The sequence below is a fragment of the Canis aureus genome, chromosome 20, assembly GCF_053574225.1.
Source record: "Canis aureus isolate CA01 chromosome 20, VMU_Caureus_v.1.0, whole genome shotgun sequence".
In the NCBI taxonomy this organism is placed as follows: Eukaryota; Metazoa; Chordata; class Mammalia; order Carnivora; family Canidae; genus Canis; species Canis aureus.
In genome coordinates this window covers 43,382,107-43,400,003 of record NC_135630.1, presented here as the reverse complement: position 1 = coordinate 43,400,003, position 17,897 = coordinate 43,382,107, and the positions used below count along the sequence as shown (strand labels likewise).

Here is a 17,897-nt window from a genome sequence, read left to right as displayed (position 1 = left end):
TAAAACCACCTGACCCCTGAGCCATAACACAAGGAAAGCTGCTTTCAAGAAGCACCTGCCTCACCCAGAATCCTTTGCTGCATTAAGCTACCGAAGTTTGGAAGCTGTTGCTGAGATAACCTAGCTTATGCTAATTCAAAAAGCAATGAGAAAATGCTACATATCTTTTCACATTTTTCCCGGCATCAGGAGTTCATACCCAGCATTCCACTCCTGTATTTAGTATAGGAACCGAGGCACGTTCGTTTCTAGTTTTCTTAATAATTATGTTTTTGGCCTGAAGCCTCACCCCCAACCCCCTCCCCCAAAAGCCTTCAGATGGAACCTAGATGCCATCCTGGCTAGATCAAACCTGTCCCTATCCTGTTGAAAATGTTCATACTTTACTAATGGTGAGGAAGGCGTACCAGCTGTTCCCTTAAACAGAATAGGATCTCCAGATGGATCATTGATTGATAAAATCCAGGGAAATACATAAGCCAGTAATTAACTACTTTGCCCATTTTTATTGTTTCTTGGTTGTGTGCCCCCCCCCATAAGAGAGGTAGCATAATTTGGATATCTAGATCACAGAAAGTGAAATTGTTTTCCTAGGGGAAGTTCAACTGGGAGGAGCAGTGTGGTTGAATTCAACTGCAGGTCTTGGGTTACCATCGAACAATTCTGGTAGGTACTGTTTCTGTCATGTTTTATAGAAATGGAGCCTTTCGTGCTCAAGGAACACAGGGTTGACTGTGCGGCATAGGAGGCCCCAATCATGCCCTGTGCCTCAGTTTCCTTCGGGTAAAATGTGGCTATTACATGTTTCCTTCGGGTAAAATGGGGCTATTACATGTTTCCTTCGGGTAAAATGGGGCTATTATAGCCTTTGGAAAGGCCATGCTTTGCACTTTTCTTCATAGTTATACTTTCTCTTTTTTTATTGTGGGTACATAGAATTTCTACAGAACATACGCAAAGAATAACAGTGCCAAAAAAAAAAACAAAAAACAAAACAGGATCCAAGATAAGCTGAAATAGAAATTCTGATTGATGAAACTATATAAACCTCTCAGAGGTTGGCAGATTCCCTCCCTGGGACCAGATCTGGCCTCCTGCTTGTTTCTGTAAATAAAGTTTCATTTAAAAACACAGTCAAGCTCATTCATCTTACATTATGTTTATGGCCGTTTTCATAGTACAACAGCAGAGTGAAGTGGTTGTGACAAAAATAGACGGTGCACAAAGCCAGACATCCCATGATTTGGTCCTTGACAGCCAAGACATAGCCATACCTAAGCTATGTCTGCATGCCACCTGTATTTTTATTTAGCATTTTTCCTTAGACTCTTTTTTAACTTAAATAAAGGTCTTTACAATGGAAATTTTATATCACTACTGCAAATAGAAAGCCAGTCTCACCACGAGATCAGTATTTCTCAAACTTGAGCATGCATCTCAGAATCAACGGTGGGCTTGTTAAAATACAGATTTCTGGGCACTACCTTGTTTCTTATTCAATAGGTCTAGGGTGGAGCCCATGAATCTGCATTCCTATCAAGTCCCATCCAGTTGATGCTGATGCAGCTGAGAACCATAGACTAGGGCTTATAGTTGGCAAGGCATACTGAGGAGACAAATTCCAATGGGAATAGAAGTGAATGGGTACCAGCTGTGCATGGAGCTGTTCTTCAATTTCCAGAACAGGGTAGGGGAGAGAGGTACTTCATGTGCTTCTTTCTCAAGGACTCTGCCTCAGAGATTATATATATATTATATATACATATATATCCCAAGGCCACCCAGAACCAAGCTACTAATGTTATAGTTAGTGAATTCATGCTGCACGAATTTGGGTAACTCAATAAATAAGGTTGGCTATAAAAGGACTCCCTCCACTTGCGGGGGCTTGGGAATCCTATAAATATGCAGCACCCAAGGGCAAACATTCCTTAGGAATAGTTAGCAGGTACTAACTTGTAACTAGACAATTACTAAATTCTGGGTGAACTTGTGAATCTGGTATTCTCTCTCATGGATGCCAGCCTCTGAGCTCTAGAAACCAGTTTCTCTGAGAAGAAGCCAAGCCTTTAATGATAGACTTTTCTATTTTTGTGTTTACTTACTGATCATCTGTCCCCCTATCTCTGCTGCTTTGGGACATTAGTTAATTGACGTAGGGACTGTTACAAAAGAAGCCAGTTGACATAAATGGGAGACATGGTAGGTAGAAGATGGGAGCCCCAATACGGAATGGAATGGAGTCTGACAACAGTCCTTGTTACAAAAATTCTGCTACAAAGGAGAAAAGCTGGAGTCTTCTTACCTGTGAGGCTTCAGATCAGGAAGTGAGGTCTGCCTGTTGTTGTTTGGCCTGGACAATTCTCTTCATGCAGACACACAGGTAGGAGGATTAGGATGAAAGTAGAGGTTTCTGGTCCTTATCATCCTGTACACAACAGACCTGGTTCTTTCAGGTTGGGCTTCGGTTCTTTGGAAGGAAGCTCTTCCAGGGGAGCCAAGGAAGGCTGGAATTCAGCGAGGGCTGCCCTTCCTCCATCGCTTCGACGCAGCTCTGCTCCTCATCCCTGCAGAGTGGGGCCCTTCAGACTTCGGGAACACAGCTGCTCTGTAGGCTCCACGGGGCTCACTGGTGCAGCCCAGTTCTGGTTGAAATTGGCCTGCTCAGGCTGGTCACTATGATACCTGAGGGCATTTAGGAGGCCGCTGACCAATCATCTGAGGACTGACCAGTCAGGGATGAGGTTTTGAAAGTGAAACTCCTGAGCTCTCCTTTTTCAGCCTAGCCCGAGTGGTATGCCTTGGGGTTTGCCTCTTTCCTGGGTCTGGAAGGACCTAGGGGAGGGTGAAGACACAAGACAAATTGAGAAGGGAAACTCAGGCCTGGATATTACGGAGTTTCTGCTTCCTCCTTGGTCTCTGGAGGACTTCTGTTTATCCTGCAAGATGCAGTTACAGGACTCTCCCCCACGCCTTCTCTGAGAAGTATTTCCTGACCTTCCCATCAGGGTAGGTCTCTTCCTTTTTGGTTTCTAGAACACATCTCAATCACAGCACTTTTCACATTGCTCAGATTGCCTGGTTTTGCCCCTAAACCACAGGTGCCTTTATTTGACTTACTTAAAAACAATAGGTTGGAGGGTGGGGCAGGATGGTGGAGGAGGAGTAGGGGCCCCACAACTTACCTGGGTAACTTCCAAAACATCCTGAGCACCTACGAATTCGACCTGAGATTTAAAGAGAGAACAGCTGGAACACTACAGAGAGAAGGGTTTTCACTTCCAATAAGGTAGGAAGATGGAAAAAAATAAAGAATCAAGTAGGTGAGCAAAGCCTCCGGGACAGGCAGACCCAGCCCCCGGGAAGCGCCCTCCTCTCCCCGGAGGGAAAGGCCTCCAGGGCGTCGGCAGGGGGTCGGGGAGGCCGGCAGGAGGGCGGGGGACCCCCAGGTCCCGGGGTCACGAGCAGAGGAGGGCGCCGGGGGAGAGCGCACCCCCACCGCGGCCCATCTCGGGGCAGGGCTGGAGCGCACCCGGGGCCTCGGGGGAAGCCGGGGGTCGGGCGGGGCCCCGGGGAGGGGGCTGCGCCCTGCTGCCTTCGGGGGCTCCCGGGAGCGATCCCAGGAGGACACGGGCCTGGGGGGCACCTGGCGGGGGCGGGGCATCCCCCAGGGGCGCGCACCTGAGACGCAGCACCGCAGGCCCCGCCCCCGGGAGACCCGCTGGAAGGACCGGGGAAGGGCGAGCTCCGGACCCAGCAGGCTGGGAAGCTCCAGGACCGAGGGAATAAAGTATGTACAACTAGAGGGTTTCCCCCCCTTTTAATTTTTTTTTCCTTTTTCCGTTACAACTCTTTTTTTTATATCAGACTAAAAATTTCCAATATTTTTTCTCTTTTCCTGCCTTAACTACAATATTTTAGCACCTCTTCATTTTTAAGTTTCTTCCTTTTTGACTTCCATAAATCTACAATTACAGGTCCTAGATATATTTTTCACTTCTGAATTCCCTTCAACATACTCAATTTAATTTTAGGAGATATATGGGATAATGGGTTTTTGTTTTGTGTTTTTGTTTTCTCTGCCTCATTTTGTTCTATAAGGGCAGAAGTTAATACCTTCTAAACCATGAACACCCAGAACGAAGTGGAACACTGTGCTGGTTCATTCTGTGAGATTATATTCTCTCTTCCTTCCCATTCTGCCTCCCTCTTTTATCTTGTTTATGTTTTGGTGGTCAATGTTGGGGCTTTCTACAAGTATTGCTGGTTTACATAAGTTTCAGATTGAGCATCTTCTAACATACAGAATTTAATACACTCACAACCAAGAGGATCACCCTCTAGGACTGCTCAGTTAGACTACATTCTCCCTCCACTACAACTTCTTAACCACCATCTCCCAGTCCCCTGCCCCCCCCTTTTCCCCTTTTTTCTCTTTTTTTTCCTCTTTACTTTTTTTTTTTTTCTTCTTTGGGATTTTTGGCCTTTTATTTTTTACTACTTTCTTTTAAAATATGTTTTTCACTTTAGTGGTCCTTTTATTTTGTTCTTGTCTTCATTTTCATTTTCTGGTCTCTGACCTCATCAGAATAATCTAGGGTGAAATTTACTTAGGGCATGTGTGATATTCTTGACTCAGCCCACTCATACAGCCACTCTGGACTGAGCAAAATGACTAGAAAGAACTCCCCACAAAACAAAGAATCAGAAACAGTACTGTCTACCACAGAGTTACGGAATATGGTTTACAATTTGATGTCAGAAAGCCAATTCAGAAGCACAATTATAAAGCTACTGGTGGCTCTGGAAAAAAACTTAAAGGACTCTAGAGACTTTGTTACTGCAGGGTTTAGATCTAATCAGTCCAAAATTAAATGTAGTGCAATCCAAACTGGATGTCCTAATGGCCAGGGTTAATGAGGTGGAAGAAAGAGTGAGTGACAGAGAAGACAAGTTGATGGTAAGGAAGGAAGCTGAGAAAAAAAAAACAGTTAAGAGACCATGAAGAAAGGCTAAGGGAAATAAATGATAGCCTCAGAAGGAAGAATCTATGGATAAGTGGGGTTCCAGAAGACATCAGAAAGAGATGGCCAGAAAGTATATTTGAACAAATCATAGCTGAGAACTTCTCTAATTTGGAGGAGGGAAACAGGCATTCAGATCCAGGAGATAGAGAGGTTACCCCCGCCCCCCAACATAAATAAAAACTGTTCAACACCTCAAGAGTTAATAGTGAAGCATCCAAATTCCAAAGATAAAGAGAAAATCCTTAAAGCATCACAAGAAAAGAGATTCTTAACTTCTATGGGGAGAAATATCAGATTAACAGCAGACCTCTCCACAGAGACCTGGCAGGCCAGAAAGGGCTGGCAGGATATATTCAGGGCACTAAATGAGAAGAATATGCAGCCAAGAATATTTATCATGCAAGGCTCTCATTCAGAATAGAAGGAGAGATAAAGAGATTCCAAGATAGGCAGAAACTGAAAGAATATGTGACCACCAAATGAGCTCTGCAAGAATATTAAGGGGGACCCTGTAAAAGAAAGAGGAAGCCCAAAGAAATAATCCACAAAGACAGGGACTGAATAGGTATTACAATGACACTAAATTCATATCTTTCAATAGTTAATCTGAACATGAATGGGATAAATGATCTCATCAAAAGTTGCAGGGTTTTGGACTGGATAGAAAGCAAGACCCATCTATTTTCTGTCTACAGGAGACTCATTTGAGACCTAAGGACACCTCCAGCCTGAAAACGAAAGGGTGGAGAAGCATTTACCATTCAAATGGTCCTCAAAAGAAAGCTGGGGTAGCAATCAGATAAAGTTTATCCCAAAGTCTATAGTAAGAGATGAAGAGGGACACTCTATCATACTTAAAGGGTCTACCCAACAAGAAAACCTAACAGTCATGAATATTTATGCCCCTAATGTGGGAGCTGCCAAGTATATCAATTAATAACCAAAAAGATATACTTAGAAAATACACTTATAGTAGGAGTCTTCAACATGGCACTTTCTGCAAATGACAGATATTCTGAGCACAACTGACCATAGAAATAAGGGCCTTAAATAATACACTGAACCAGTTGGATTTCACAGAATATACAGAACTTTCCATATGAATGCAACTGAATACACATTCTTCTCAAGTGCACATGGAACTTTCTCCAGAATAGACCACATACTGGGTCACAAATCAGGTCTCAACCCATACCAAAAGATTGGGATTGTCCCCTGCATATTTTCAGACCACAATGCTTTGAAACTAGAACTCACTCACAAGAAGAAATTTGGAAGAAACTCAAACACATGGAGGTTAAAGAGTATCCTACTAAAAGATGAATGGTCAACCAGAAAATTAGAGAAGAATTAAAAAGATTCATGGAAATTAATGAAAATGAAGATACAGCCATTCAAAATCTTTGGGATACAGCAAAAGAGGTCCTCGGAGGGAAATACACTGCAATACAAGCATCCCTCAAAATATTGGAAAAAACTCAAATACGTAAGCTAACCTTGCACCTAAAGGAACTGAAGAAAGAACAGCAAGTAAAACCTACACCAAGCAGAAGAGAGATAATAAATATTCAAGCAGAACTCAATGAACTAAAGACTAGAAGAACTTTAGAATAGATCAATGAAACCAGGAGTTGGTTCTTTGAAAGAATAAGAGAGATAAACCCCTAGCCAGACTTATTAAAAAGAAAAAAGACTCAAATTAATAAAATCATAAATGAAAGAGGAGAGATCACAACCAATACCAAGGAAATACAAATTATTTTAAAAACGTATCATGAGCAGCTATATGCCAACAAATTAGGCAATCTAGAAGAAATGGACACATTTCTAGACAACAAATTAACAAATTAACACAAATTAACAAAACTGGAACAGGAAGAAATAGAAAACCTGAACTGGCCGATAAACAGTGACAGAATTGAAACAGTCATCATAAAACTCCCAAGACACAAAATTCCAGGGCCAGATGGCTTCCCAGGGGAATTCTATCAAACGTTTGAAGAAGACATAATACCTATTCTACTAAATCTGTTCTGAAAGATAGAAAGGGATAGAATACTTCCAAACTTGTTTTATGAGGCCAGCATCACCGTGATTCCAAAACCAGACAAAGACCCCACCAAAAAGGAGAATTATAGACCAATATCCCTGATGAACACAGAGGCAAAAATTCTCAACAAGATACTAGCCAATAGGATCCAGCAATACATTAAAAAGACTATTCACCATGACCAAGTGGGATTTATCCCTGGAATGCAAGGTTGGTTTGACACTCATAAAACAGTCAATATGATAGATCACATCAACAAGAGAAAAAACAAGAACCGTATGATCCTCTCAATAGATGCATAGAAAGCATTTGACAAAATACAGCATTCATTCCTGATCAAAACTCTTCAGAGTGTAGGGATAGAGGGAACATTCCTCAGTATCTTAAAAGCAACCTATGAAAAGCCCACAGCAAATATCATTCTCAATGGGGAAACTCTGGGAGCATTTCCCCTAAGATCAGGAACACAACAGGGATGTCCACTCTCACCACTGCTATTCAACTTAGTCCTAGGATTCCTAGCCTCAGCAATCAGACAACAGAAAGAAATAAAAGGCATTCAAATTGGCAAAGAAGAAGTCAAACTCTCCCTCCTCACAGATGACATGATCCTGTACACAGAAAACCCAAGAGTCCACCCAACATTGCAAGAACTCATACAGCAATTTGGCAGTGCAGCAGGATATAAAATCAGTGCCCAGGAATCAGTGGCATTTCTATACACTAACCATGAGACTGAAGAAATAGAAATTAAGGAATCAATCCCATTTACCATTGCACCCAAAAGCATAAGATACCTAGGAATAAACCTAACCAAAGGGGTAAAGGATCTATACCCTAAAAACTACAGAACCCTTCTGAAAGAAATTGAGGAAGACACAAAGAGATGGAAAAATATTCCATGCTCATGGATTGGCAGAATTAATGTTGTGAAAATGTCAATGTTATCCAGGGCAATTTACATGATCAATGTCATCCCTATCAAAATACCACGGACTTTCTTCAGAGAGTTGGAACAAATAATCTTAAGATTTGTGTGGCATCAGAAAAGACCCCAAATACCCAGGGGAATATTGAAAAAGAAAACCAGATCCAGGGGCATCACAATGCCGGATTTCAAGTTTTACTACAAAGCTGTGATCCTCAAGACAGTGTGGTACTAGCACAAAAACAGAAACATAGATCAATGGAACAGAATAGAGAACCAAGAAATGGACCCTCGACTCTATGGTCAACTAATATTCGACAAAGCAGGACAGACTATCCACTGGAAAAAGAACAGTCTCTTCAATAAACGGTGCTGGGAAAAATGGGACAGCCACATGCAGAAGAATGAAACCGGACCATTCTCTTACACCTTACACAAAGATAAACTCAAAATGGATGAAAGATCTAAATGTCAGGCATGAATCCATCAAAATCCTAGAGGAGAACACAGGCAACACTCTTTTTGAACTTGGCCACAGCAGCTTCTTGCAAGATACATCTATGAAGGCAAGGGAAACAAAAGCAAAAATGAACATTCAGTACTTAATCAAGATAAAAAGCTTCTGCACAGGAAGAGAAACAGTCGACAAAACTGAAAGACAATGTATGGAATGGGAGAAGATTTTTGCAAATGACCTATCAGATAAAGGGCTAGTATCCAAGATCTATAAAGAACTTATCAAACTCAACACCCAAGAAACAAACAATCCAATCATGACATGGACCCTTCCATTTGGAATGTCCATTCCAAAGAATGAACAGACATTTCTCCAAAGAAGACATCACACGGCCACCAAGTACATGAGAAAATGCTCTGCATCACTTGCCATCAGGGAAATACAAATCAAAACCACAATGAGATACCACCTCACACCAGTGAGAATGACGGAAATTAACAAGACAGGAAACAACAAATGTTGGAGAGGATGTGGAGAAAGGGGAACCCTCTTGCACTGTTGGTGGGAATGTGAACTGGTGCAGCCACTCTGGAAAACTGTGTGGTGGTTCCTCAAAGAATTAAAAATAGAACTACCCCACGACCCAGCAACTGCACTACTGGGTATTTAACCAAAAGATACAAATGCAGTGAAATGGCAGGACACCTGCACCCCGATGTTTATAGCAGCAATGTCCACAATAGCCAAACTGTGGAAGGAGCCTCGGTGTCCATCGACAGATGAATGGATAAAGCTGTGGTCTATGTATACAATGGAATATTACTCAGCCATTAGAAAGGATGAATACCCACATTTGCTTCAATGTGGATGGAGCTGGAGGGTATTATGCTGAGTGAAGTAAGTCAATTGGAGAAGGATAAACATTATATGGTTTCACTCATATGGGGAATATAAGAAATAGTAAAAGGGCTTACAAGGGAAAGGAGGGGAACTGAGTGGGAAAAGTTAGGGAGACAAACCATGAGAGACTCCTAACTCTGGGATTTGAACAAGGCGCAGTGCAAGGGGAGGTGGGCACTGAGAAGGGCACTTGACAGGATGAGCACTGAGTGTTATATGTTGGCAAATCAAACTTCAATTAAAAGATATGTATTTTAATATATATTATATTATTTTTTTATTTTTATTATTTTTTTATTATTATTATTTTTTATTATATATATTATATATATATATATATAAACAAAAAAAACCCTATAGGTTTTAACTCTTTTTTTAGAAAAAGGTTTTATTTATTCAGGAGGGATACAGAGAGAGGCAGAGACATAGGCAGAGGGGAAATAGGCTCTCAGCAGGGAGCCCGATGTGCGGCTTGATCCCTGGACCCTAGGATCATGACCTCAGCCAAAGGCAGATGTTCAACCTCTCAGCCACCCAGGCATCCCTACATTTTAACATTAAGTGCTTAACAAATATTAATTCAGTTAATCTTTATTTTTTTTCCCCAGCTTTATTGAAAGGTGATCAAGGTACAACATTTTGTAAGTTTTAGGTGTTCAAGGTGACTTGATACACATATACTGTAAAACAATACCAAGGTACGGTTAGATAACAATTCCTTCACTTCACATAATTACCTGTGTGTGTGTGTGTGTGTGTGTGTGCATGTGTAGTGAGCACATTCAAGATTTTCTCTCTCAGCAACTTTCATGTGTACAATACAGCATTGTTAACCACAGTCACATTGTAGTACATTAGATCCCTCGAGCTTACTAATTTTCTAACCAGAAGTTTGTACCCTTTGACCAACATTTGTCTATTTCCTCCACCCCCAGACCTTGACAGCCACCCTTCTTTCTTTCTATGAGTTCAGCTTTTTTTTTTTTTTAAAGATTTTATTTATTTATTCATGAGAGACACAGAGAGATAGAGAGAGAAGCAGAGGGAGAAGCAGGCCCATGTAGGGAGCCTGACTTGGGACTCGATCCCGGGACTCCAGGATCACACCCTGGGCTGAAGGCAAGTGCTAAACTGCTGAGCCACCCGGGCTTCCCTGAGTTCAGCTTTTAAAAATTCCATGTATATATGAGATCATTCAATATTTGTCTTTCTCTGCCTGACTTATTTCACTTAGCATTCCTTTAAGATCCATCCATATTGTTGCATATGGCACAGTTTCCTTCTTTCTCAAGTTGGAATAACATTTCATTATAAATATCTACCTCGTCTTCTTTACTCATTTATCCATCGTCAGACTTTTAGGTTACCTCCATGTCTTGGCTGTGTAAATAATGCTACAATGAATATGGGGATGCCTTTTGAGTTATTGCTTCTTTTACTTCAGTTAAATATCCACAAGTGATAAATTGTGGGATCAGATGGTAGTTCTCTTTTTATTTACTTACTTACTTATTTATTTATTTATTTATTTATTTATTTATTTATTTATTTGATTTTTTTTTTTGAGGAACCACCATAATTTTTCATAATGGCTGCACCAATTTCCACCAGCGGTGTATAAGAGTTCCCTTTCTCTAGCCTCCTTAGCATTTGTTCTCTCGTTTTGAGAATTGCCATTTTAACAGTTGTGAGACCAAAGCTCATTGTGGTTTTGATTTGCATTTCCCTGACAACGAGTGATGTAGAGCACCTGTTCATGTACTGAGTGGCCATCTGTATGTTTTCTTTGGAAAAAAATGTCTGTTTGGGTCCTCTGGTCATTTTTTTTATCATAATATATATATTGCTATTGAGTTGCATGAGTTCCATATCTATTTTAAATATTAATGCCGTATTGGATATATGGCTTGCAAATATTTTCTCCTGTTCTATAGATTGCCCTTTCATTTTGTGGATTGTTTCTTTTGCTTTGCAGAAGATTTTCATTTGATGTAGTTTCATTTGTTTAGTTTTGCTTTTGTTGCTTCTGCTTTTGGTGACATAGCCAAAGAATCACTGTCAAGAGCTGTGTCAAGGAGCTTTTTCGCTGTGTTTTCTTCCAGGAGCTTTATAGTTTTTAGGTCTTACATTCAAGCTTTACTCTATTTCAAGTCAATTTTTATGAGCAGTGTAACAATGAAGTCCAATTAAATTATTATGCATGTGAAATAGTTTTCTCAACACTATTTATTAAAAATACCATTCTTTCTTCATTGAATATTCCTGATTCCCTTGTCAAATATTAATTGACCATATGCTGGAAGGTTTATTTCTGGACTCTTGATTCTGCTCTATTAGACTATGTGTCTGCTTTTATGCCTATATCATACAGTTTTGATTATTACAGCTTTGTACTATGGTTTGAAATGAAGAAGCATTATGCTTCAAGCTTTGTTCTTTTTCCAGATCGATTTGGCTATTTGGGGTCTTTTGTGATTCCATATACATTTTAAAATTCTTTTTCTATTTCTGTGAAAAGTGCCATTGGAATTCATTTAAAGTTTTTATTTAAGTTCCAGTTAGTTTGAAACCTGGGTGGCTCAGTGGTTGAGCATCAGCCTTTGGCTCAGGTCATGATCCTGGAGTCCTGGGATCGAGTCCTGCATCAGGCTCCCCACAGGGAGCCTGCTACTCCCTCTGCCTATGTCTCTGCCTCTCTCTCTCTCTCTCTGTTTCTCATGAATAAATAAAATCTTAAAAAATTCCAGTTAGCTAACATACAGTGTAATATTAGTTATTAGTTTGGGGTGTACAATATAGTGATTCAACACTTCCATACATCACTTGGTGCTCGTCATAAGTGGACTCCCTGATCCCCATCCAATTCCCTGCCCCCTACTTCCCCTCTGGTAACCATCATATTGTTCTCTTAAATAATTAAAAGTCTGTTTCTTGGTTTGTTTCTCTCTCCTTTTTTTCCTCTGCTCACTTGTTTTGTTTCTTAAATTCCACATATGAGTGAAATCATATGGTTTTTGTCTTTCTCTGACTGATGTATTTTGCTTAGCATTACTCTATCTCCATCCATCTTGTTGCAAATGGCAAGATTTCATTCTTTTTAATGACAGTAATATTCCACTCTGTATATATGCCACATCTTCTTTGTACATTCATCAGTTGATGGACAGTTAGGCTCTTTTCATAGTTTGGCTATTGTAGATAATGCTCCTATAAATATCGGTGTGTGTAGCCCTTTGAGTTAGTATTCTTGTATTCTTTGAGTAATACCTAATAGCATGATTACTGGATCATAGCATAGTTCTATTTTTAACCTTTTTGAGGAAACTCCATACCGTTTTCCAGAGTGGCTGAACTGTTTACATTCCCACCACCTGCACAAGAGGGTTCCCCTTTCTCCACATCTTTGCCAACACCTGTTATTTCTTGTGTTAATCCATTTTAGCGATTCTGACAGGTGTGAAATGATATCTCATTGTGGTTTTCATTTGCATTTCCCTGATGATAACTGATGTTGAGCATCTTTTCATGTGTCTGTTGGCCATCTGGATGTCTTCTTTGGAGAAATATCTGTTCATGTCTTCTGCTTGTTTTTTAATTGAATAATTTTTTTTTTAGGTGTTGAGTTCTATAAGTTCTTTGTATATTATGTATAGTAACACTATATCAGATATGTCATTTTCAAGTATCCTCTCCCCTTTCATAAACTGCTCTTTAGTCTTGTTTATTATTTCCTTCACTGTGCAGAAGCTTTGTTTTCCGTGAGGAATTCCTAATAGTTAATTTTTGCTTTTGTTTCCCTTGCTTCAAGAGAACTATCTGGAAGGAAGTCGCTATGGCTGATGTCAAAGAAGTTACTGCCTATGTTGTCTTCTAGGATTTTTATGGTTTCACACCTTACATTTAAGTCTTTAATATTTTTTACTTTATTTTTGTGTATGGTGTAAGAAAGTGGTCCAGGTCCATTGTTCTGCATGTCACTGCCCAGTTTTCTCAACTATTTGTTGAAGAGACATTCTTTTTCCCATTGGATATTCTTTTCTACTTTGTTGAAAATTAGTTGACCATATAGTTGTGGGTTCATTTATGGGTTTTTATTCTCTTCTATTGAACTGTGTCTATTTTTGTGCCAGTACCATACTGTTCTGATTACTATACTTTTGTAATATAACTTGAAGTCCAGAATTGTGATGTTGCTTTTCTTTTGCAAGACTGGTTTGGTCTTCAAGGTCTTTTGTGGTTCCATGCAAATTGTGGGATTGTTCTCACTCTGAAAAATCTGTTGGTAGCTTGATAGGGATTGCATTAAAGTGTTTATTGTTTTGCGTAGTATAGACATTATAATAATATTTGTTCTTCTAGTCTATGAGCATGGAATGTCTTTTCATTTCTTTGTGTCATCTTGAAATTCTTGAATTTCATCTTGTCATCTTGAAATTCTTCATCAGTATTTTACAGTTTTCAGAGTACAGGTCTTTCACCTCTTCGGTTAGGTTTATTCCTAGGTATTTTATTGTTTGTGGTGCAATTACAAATGGGATTGATTCCTTAAATTCTCTTTCTGATGCTTCATTATTTAAATGGATTTCTGTACATTTGGTTTTTGTTGTTGTTGTTGTCGTTGTAAAGAAGGCTTTATTAGTAAGTCATGAGCTAACCTGTCCTGGGGGTCAGTGGGGTGAAGCACAGTACCCTTTCCTTGGAGTAATAATGAATGCTGCTCCAGGAAATCCTGCACAGTTATGTACTCCCATGAAACACAACTCCTTTTGATAGTGCGAATAAATTTCTCCTGGTGCTTTGATCCTTCCAGCTGATCTATCTTCTCTAACCAGATAGTGTGCAGCCTTTCACGGGCTTACCTCATGGACTTGGCATATTCATTACTTTTTCCATTGAGGGGAGTGCCTCCACCTCCCATTCAGAGAAAAAAATCGTGGGTGGCTGGAGGTCCTTGAATATTTAATTGAGATCTCAGTCCTTCTTTTCAGCAGCTAACCTACATGGTTCCACCCCACAGGCTCCACATCAAGACAATCTTCCAAGGCCTTGCTAAGGTCAGATCGGCGGATCCCTGCTGTGACTGGGCAAGTTCTGGCTTCTCTTTCAAACCAGGTTGTAACTTGGGTGCAGACATGACACAGTGCACAGAGCCAGGACCACCTTGTGGCAGCAGTTAGTTGTGTGACAAGCGGCTCAATCTTAAAGTCGCTAGTGCAGCTAAGGCCCAAGATGCATGACTGTTTTACGTGTCCTTGCATCTTAACTGAATATTTCAGAGCCTTGAGGCTGGTATTAAAAACAGGCCTCCTCATTTCATCTAAAAGTTGGATTCTTTAAGAAGGCACAGCAAGGATGAGATGAAGCGAGATTCGTTTTAGCTGTGTGACTTCATGAAAATGAAGAAAATGTCAAAATCAAAAGTGGGCTTTCTCTGCCTGCATGGAAGGAAGATTGAATGGCTGATGCTATCAGATGTCCTGGCCATGGATATGGAAAATCTCTCTCCCGTAGCCTGGGACACAGGTATTCTGTCCTTGAACAGAGCACATTATATATGGCCTTTTGCCTTCATGAAATGGGAGGGAGGCCTAGGCTGACTCCTGTATGCCTCCCTTCCTGCATTTTGTGTTGCTGCTAAAATCAGTTTTATCACTACCGCAGCCTCGGTCCATGCCATGGGTGGGAAAATCACTAGGCTGGGGGACCTGGCCTGTAATTCTGTCTCTCCAGTCACTGTGCGACATTAGCGACTCAGAACAGTATGTGGGTTTCAGTGTTGTCTATAAACTATGGGGGGTGGGCTGGATGGTCTCTGAGGTCTCTTTAGCTCCTAACCCCCTTTATTAGTTTTATTTTGTATGAGGGATATAAGAGGTGAGATGGAAGAGGCCTGAGGTGTACGAGGAATAGGGGAGGCCTGGCCATGCTCGGTGGTGGCAGTCGGGGCCCCCACACTGGTCCATACATTTTAACCAGTGGTCACTGAGTTCGGGCAAAGTCTGCTTAGGGCCAAGAGATACTGGGCCAGATTTGGAGGGTTGAGGATTTTCTCATTAGTATGAAGGATTAGGAAGGGAACTTTCAGGCCTTGGTAGCTGATTGCTACAGTAACAGGACCTCAACTGTTGCTTCTTTGTAGACATGCTTAGGACAGAATTGTGAAGAAAAACCAGTACTGGCCCTGAAGTGTTCTAATAGAGTCAGGGATTGACTTTCCACAGTCTCAGGATATTGAAAAACCTGGTAGAGATACTGAAAGCAGGCATGCCTTAATTCATTCTTGAAGTTACAGGAAGGATGCAGTGAAGTAAGATGTTCTTAGCCATGTTACTTAGCAGCTGCAGAAGGTGTCAAAATCCTAAGGGGGCAGGCGAGCAGTGGCAGCTCAGAGGGTGGAGGTCTGTGATGTAAACATCCATAGTACGGCTCCCAGCGGTGCCAGCCAGAGCAGAGACTGTGCAGGTCGAGCAAACATCGCAGGGGGATGCCTGTCGTCGGGATGGGTGCACCTGACTGCAGCATCCGATGCCACCGAATAATTGACCACAATACCCCCTTTGCTCTGACTCCTGGCCCACTAGACAGTTTTCAGACTATTTGGCTTCCCACACAGCTCATCTGCAAGGACAGAACGAACAATGGGACTAACACTTGTAGCCACTAAGGATCTGTAGTTAAGTGTCTTGCTCTAAATTCATAGACTGGTATTCTGACTGTATACATCTTGCCAGGGTTATTATAAGTCAGTGTCCTGGCTGCTGTGAGACCCTGGCAGGAACACATTTCTGGGCCTACCAGGCTGAGGGCCAGACCTGGATCTACAGTCATTTTACCCATTGGTAGCCTTAGAAACAACTACAACACATTTATACATTTTTAAAAGTACAAGTGATTTAATTAGCCAACTTACTGTAACCCCAGTGACTAGGAGGGCGGTGACCTTAGGAGCATGAGGGCTCGTTTCACTGGTGGGCAGGCTGGGGGTGCGGGGCCCTTAGTAACAGGGGAGGATGGGAGATGGTGGCTGAGGAGCTGTGGGCACTCACAGTGAATTGGGATGATTGGAAAAACCTTGAGAGAAATTAATTCAGAGTCGGTCTGCAGCAAGCCCTGGACTGCACTGAGCTTGTGTGGAGTTGTTATGGAGTGATTCTTCATTTTAAAAATACTGCAGATATTTGCTTCACAGTTGTCATTTTTTATAGGGAGAGGGAAGCTTGCCAAAGAAGTTGATGTGGGCTTTTCTGGGGTATTACCCGCTGCTCTAACAGGTGGGAGATGAAGGAGCAGGACACTTTGTGAAGATGGTGCACGATGGGATAGAGTACGGCGATATGCAGCTCATCTGTGAGGCTTACCACCTGATGGAAGATGTGCTGGGCATGGAGCATAACAAGATGGCAGAGGTGCGTCCCAGGCCCTGTCCCCAGCTGCAGCGGGGACCCTGCTAGGACAAGAGGGATTTGGTGGCCACAGTGAAGACTTCCTCCGCCTCCTTCATGTGGTCACTGCTGGTGGCAGGTTGGACTCAGCCTGAGTCAAGGGATACTGTAAGATAGGATAGCTGGTCACTGGGCTGAGTCCCCAGGTTATCTTGGCAGCAGTCATTCTCACCATTTAGTGACCATTCCCATGTCAGGCCTATGGCCTTTTACTGGTCCTGTCATCATTCCCCATGGGAGGCGGAATGGAAACTTGCTTCCCTGGTCAGGTTGGGACTGGCTGTTTGACAGTTAATCAAAAAAAGTCAAAGTAGGGGAAACAGACATTTCCCCCAACATTTTATTTATGAACCAGATGTTCAAACATACAGCAAAGTGGAAAGAATTGGGTAGTGAACATTTGTGTGTGCACCACCCAGATTTTCCTGCTGGCATTTTACTATACTTGATCAACTATCTGTCCCCCCTCTATCAGTTTGATCTTTTAAAAATACATGTCGAGGTAAACGCCAGGACTCCCTCCTCTAGATATGTGTCAGCATCGTTAGTAGGTAAACATTTATTTTAACTGAAGAGAGAGGAAGGCACATTCATCACCCATCCAGTCCTTTTCTTGAAGTGTGGCTCTGCTGGCCAACACTGTAGTCCTCTTTCTCACCATCTAGAATTTCTGCTTCCAGTGACTTCACGTGGAACACATTTAGGGATGCTTACTTGCGAGGTGCCTGCCGCAGAATCTTTCCAGAATTATTTTTACAGGCTTTCCCCCTTATTTGTTTGTTCATTTTAAAGTTTATTATTTTTTTTAGTCACCTCTTTACCCCATGCAGGGCTTGAACTCACCACCTGGAGATCATGATCTGCACCCTCCACTGACTCAGCCTGCCCAGTGCCTCTCCTCCTGACAGTCCCCACGTGGCTTCACTGATTTGCCTTGACTGTTCTTTCCAAAACAGTTTTAACTTTATTTTCATTGAAACAGTGCTTTTGTGTGTGTGTGTTCAAATGTCACTAAATTAAAACTTAATGTATCTAGTCAACAAATACATAGGACTGTTCTAAACGTTGGGGGATGTGATAACGAAAAAACCAA

At 41.5% G+C, this 17,897-nt stretch overlaps 1 long non-coding RNA gene across 1 annotated transcript in view; it reads right to left on the bottom strand.

The window, feature by feature from the left end:
* Positions 1-241: 241 nt before the first annotated feature.
* The window catches only part of LOC144291750 (uncharacterized), a 62,843-nt gene continuing 45,187 nt past the window's right edge, over positions 242-17,897 (bottom strand). The window contains exons 2-3 of the long non-coding RNA XR_013359222.1: positions 3,186-3,227; positions 242-2,835 (exon numbers count right to left, since the gene is read on the bottom strand). This is a non-coding gene — a long non-coding RNA (uncharacterized LOC144291750). The remainder of the gene's footprint in view (positions 2,836-3,185; positions 3,228-17,897) is intronic.